The following is a 5076-nucleotide window of genomic DNA, read 5'->3' on the forward strand; positions in this document are numbered from 1 at the left end:
AGCACACTCAGGGCAGGACAGGTCTGGGCTGGATGGTGCCTCGGTGGCCCAGAGAGAGGTTACCCTCCAAGGCTCCAGGGATCTTCCTCTTTGGCCACGTGGCTGTTTTACTTTCTTATCAATGACTTAGACAAAAGGCCTGCAGGGAGCAGGCTCATCAAATCTGCAGATGAAGCAAACTAGAAGGGAGAGCAAACCGACGAGAAGCTTGGTCGTTGGTACAAATCCAATAAGCTGATATTGTCTAGGGACAGGTGGAAACGCTTGCATTGGGATTGAAAAAAATTTAGCCTCACAAGTATAAGAAGGAAGAGGTATTTTATCTGAAAAGGATCTGGGGGTCTCAGTGGACTGCAAGTTCAATCTGAGTCAACAGCCTAATATGGAAGCCAGCCTACTATGTGACCTTGGTCTTGGTAAGGGAGGTGTGGCTTCCAGGAGTAAGGAGGTCACAACTCCGCTGTCTTCTACCCTGACCCACCAAGGCTGGAGGAAAGTGTTCACTTCAGAGTGATGCATTTCGGGAAGGACCTTGATAAGCCGGAAGGCACTGGGATGGCACGTCATGTGAGGGTCAGATGATGGAAGGGGGAGGGCATACCCGGGAGAAGGGGGGACACGTAATGGCTCCTCTTCCAGCAGGTTGGAAGGTTGTCCCATGGAAGAGATTAACCTTGATCTCCCCATCGACCCCAGAGGGCAGAGCCAGAAACCACAGGGGGAACACGCCTACAGGCCAGTGGAGGCTTTGGAGAAAGAAGGACTTCCTAACCTGGAGAGCTGTCCTGAGGGCAGGAGTGGACTCCCCCTCCTCCGAGGTCTTCAAGCCAAAGCTGGAGGACTATTTATAGCAAATAAACAATAAATAATAAGGGGCAGCTAGGTGGCGCAGTGACTAGAGCTCTGGCCCTGGAGTGAGGAGGACCTGAGTTCAAATCCAGCCTCAGACACTGGACACTTACTAGCTGTGTGACCCTGGGCAAGTCACTTAACCCCAATCGCCTCACCAAAAAGCAAAATAAATACACAAACAAATATAGGACCATTTATGTGCTCTGGAAGAGGAACCGGGCCAGGGGTGGGGAACCTGTGGCCTGGAGGCCACCTGTGGCTAGGGCCACACTCGAGGACCTAGAGAGCCCCCTGTGGCCTCCAGGCCACAGGTTCCCCACCCCTGGAGGCTGAGCAGCTCCTGAGACCCCTTCTGACTCCTGAAACCAGGATTCTGGGACCCTCGGAACAAGGATCTGTTTCTGAGGGTGCCCAAGACATGTGGTTTCTGATGGTCCATCCACGTAACGGTCGCCTCTATGGGATTGGCAAACTAATTTAACTGGAGAAGGAAAGGGGCTTGGAAATGGGTCCCATGACTTCAAATCATGGAGTGTCAGGGCTGGGGAGGGACCATAAGGCTCATCCTGCCCATCTGCCCTTGTTTTACAAGAGGTTTGGCCACCCGCCCAAAGATCCCAGAGCTAGTTAGGGAAGATGGAGGGTGTGGAGCAAGCAGGCAGGAACACTGGCCCCGGAGACAGAGAACCTCGCTTCAAATCCTGCCTCGGAAGCTTCCGGCCTCTGAGGACAAAGGCAACACACTGAGCATTGGTGAAATGGGAGGGTTGCCCTCAGTGGCTTCTGAGGTCCCCTTAGCTCTGAATTTACCGACTAGCCAAGGAGGAAGGACCCCCACTGCCCACCCAAGCAGCCTGCAGCCACTCCACACTTCCTGCCAGCTTCCTAGCGCTTAGCCCCCAGAGGGTGCCTTTGGGTGGCCCCCCCCAGGGAGCTTCCAGACTGTCATGAGACTCTTACCTGAGGCTGCTCCTGGTTAATGAATGCCCAGAACTTTCCAGGGCATGGTCCCTTCCCTCCAGAGGGGCACTCACTGCCTCAGTGGGCTGAGAGCTGAGTAACACTTTGCATCCATCCTCATTCGGACTCCGCTCTTTACCTGGCTCTGCAGAGGGCAGAGGCCTCCTGGCCCTTGATTCTGGCGGTCGCTCACCAGAGTGATGATTTCCTGACAGGCGTGCTGCGGCCTGACAGTCTCCCCCACCGCAGTCACCAAAAGGGAAGCTGAAAGTCAGGGCCCGGGGGTCATCAAGCCCATAAGGAGCAGAGGCCAAACTGAGGTGGGGGGGCCCTTGGGACAGAACTGAAACCTTGTGGGTCATCGCTCGTCCCCCTGCCCTGGGCGCCCTCTGTCTGAAACAGGAACCTGGGGGCAGCTGAGCCCAGATGTCAGAGAAGTGAGAGGGCGGACACACCTGCTCTTCCAGTATTCATCGTGGCTTGCCCTGCCCTGGCGGATGCCCAGGCAGGCAGTCACATTCGCAGCCCTCCCTGCCACCCTCCACACCTCAGGCTGGGAGGCCCCTCTAGAGCTCCTGCTCCCTCTTCCACCTGGCAGCTGAATGATCCCCTTGGCAATCCAATTGTCCCAAGGCCTCAGGGCCCAACTGCATGGTTTCTGAGGGTGTCCTTAGTAACCCTCCCTGCTGCTTTCACAACTTTAGGTGGTAACAGCCTGCGCCTTTCCTGAATTCATTGGTGAATGCCACTGACAGGTTAGACCTGGTATTCCTTCTGCCACCTACATCTGTCTCAGAAACCAACATTTCAAAGGGCATATTTCCTATAATGTTACCCTATTTGGAGTTTTCTTGGTAAAGATACTGGAATGGTTTGCCATTTCCTTCTCCAGTTCATTTTGCAGATGAGGACACTGAGACAAACAAGTGACTTGCTCAAGGTCACACAGCTAGTAAGGGTCTCTTTAGGCTGGATTTGAACTCAGGTCTTCTTGACTCCAGGCCTGGAATTCTAAGCACTGTGGCTCTACTTAGCTGCTCTCTATAACCGTAACAAGAGCTATTGCTTGGTCCCAGAAGGTCAGTGCTACCAGATGGGTCCAGGGGCAGACACACAGAGGGGCTGGGGGATTTCTTTGCCCTGCTCCAGACAGACTGTGCAGTTTGAACAGGGAAGGAGGAGCAAAGCTGGGCATCTCATGGGTCCTGACCCACGTCCAACTGACTGCTGACCCCTCGACTTTCTTCCTCCCCCACCTGAAATTCCTGGGTGTACCCCCAGCTCTCTCGTTTCCATCGGCAGTGCCCACAGCCTCCCGGTCACCCAGGTTCCGGATTTTGGCCTCCTCCTTGTCCCCCTCTGTTCTCTCTCTGTCCACCTTACTGCCTGTTGGTTCTCCCTTCACGGCGGCTCTCTGATCTATCCCTTCCTTTCGAGGTTCTCCCACTCACCCACCTCCCTTCCCTCTTAGGGCCTTGTCTCCCAGACTAGGGCAGTGGCCTCTGTGTAAGTGACCTGCCAGCCATCTCCCAAGTCCCCCCCCCAACAGATGGATACCAGGCATGCTCCAAGATCCCCAGGGCTCATGACTTCATCTCTGGGCTCTCCCCACTGACGAAGCTTGAACCCACTTCTGGCCGAAGGTTTGGGGAGATGCTGAAGCCGAGAAAGCGCCCTTTGGCCAGCCTTTGCTGAGGAGCCCGGCTGATGTTCCCTACGCTGGTCCTTGGCCAGTCAGCTGACGTTCAGCTCCTGCCTGTGGGTCAGTGCTGCACTGGCAGAGCCTCTGAGAGCCGAGACCACCTCTGTCACAGTGATCTCAGGAGAGACTCTTCCTAAAATGCTCCGGGTGATGCTAAGCTCTGCTGCCCGTAAACCTTTGCTGGCTTCCCGCTGCTCGTGGGATAAAGTCCAGACTGCTCTGCCGGCCTGGCATTCCCTGCCCACCACAGTTTCACCCTGACCTCTCTTCACACACTGATTTCTAATTCCTCGCTCCTCTGTTCCCTCTCCTCCCGCCAGACTGCTTTGTCCCCAGTGAGCAGGTCTGGGGTTTTCCCATTCTCGCGACTTTTCTCATGTCCTCCTGCCAAAACGCCATCCCTGGTTTCATCCAAAATTCACTTTCCTTCTAACGATTTGCATCCCATTTCTCCTGCCCTCTGACGCCCGGGGAGCCGGCCTGTCCTTTGTACAGCTCCTCTGGTCCCGAGGCAATGGACCTCATCACTTGACTGACAGATAGAGACTGTTCCCCAAAGTTCCCAGGGAACTCTTCACAGCCAAATCTCCAGGCCTTTGCTCAGGCCTCTCTGTGGCCTGACCCAGTCAGACCACCTGTAAAATGAGCTAGAGAAGGAAATGGCAAACCACTCCAGTATCTCTGCCAAGACACCCCCAAATGGGGTCACAGAGAGTCAGACACCGTTGAAAAATGACTGAATGTACTGAGTGCTGCCGGGAGTACTGGGGATATGAAACAAGGTGGGGTGGGGAGGGGGAATCCCTGCCCTCCAGGAGAGATAGCATGGAGGTCTATATAGACTACACACAGGGTATTTGAATGCAATCCCAAAGACGAAGGCACCAGCAGCTGGAGGTGCCAGGGGGTGCAGGCCTCCTTGGTCTGGGAGGGAAAGGAAGGTGTAGGGGGAGGAGGGAGAGCTTTCCAGGCACAAAGGACAGTCAGGGCAAAGGCTCCAAGATAGGACGTAGAAGGCGGTGTCCAAAGAACCACAGAGAGGCCAATGTCACCTTGTCCAGAGCACATAGGGCCCAAGAACACTGGAAAGGGAGGAAGGGGCCAGGCTGGGAAAGGCTTTTGATACCCAACAGAGGACTTTCTAGTTGAAGCTGGAGGTCATCGGAGGACCCTGGAGGTCATCGGAGGACCCTGGAGGTCACTGGAGGAGCCTGGAGGTCATTGAAGGACCTTGGAGGTCACCAGAGGACCCTGGAGGTCACTGGAGGACCCTGGAGGTCATCGGAGGACCCTGGGGGTCACTGGAGGACCCTGGAGGTCACCAGAGGACCCTGGAGGTCACTGGAGGACCCTGGAGGTCACCAGAGGACCCTGGAGGTCACTGGAGGACCCTGGGGGTCATCAGAGGACCCTGGAGGTCACCGGAGGACCCTGGAGGTAATCGGAGGACCCTGGGGGTCACTGGAGGACCCTGGAGGTCACTGGAGGACCCTGGAGGTCACCGGAGGACCCTGGAGGTAATCGGAGGACCCTGGGGGTCACTGGAGGACCCTGGAGGTCAC

The sequence above is a fragment of the Vombatus ursinus genome, unplaced genomic scaffold (genome assembly GCF_900497805.2).
Source record: "Vombatus ursinus unplaced genomic scaffold, bare-nosed wombat genome assembly UNPS02014817.1, whole genome shotgun sequence".
Classification (NCBI taxonomy): Eukaryota; Metazoa; Chordata; class Mammalia; order Diprotodontia; family Vombatidae; genus Vombatus; species Vombatus ursinus.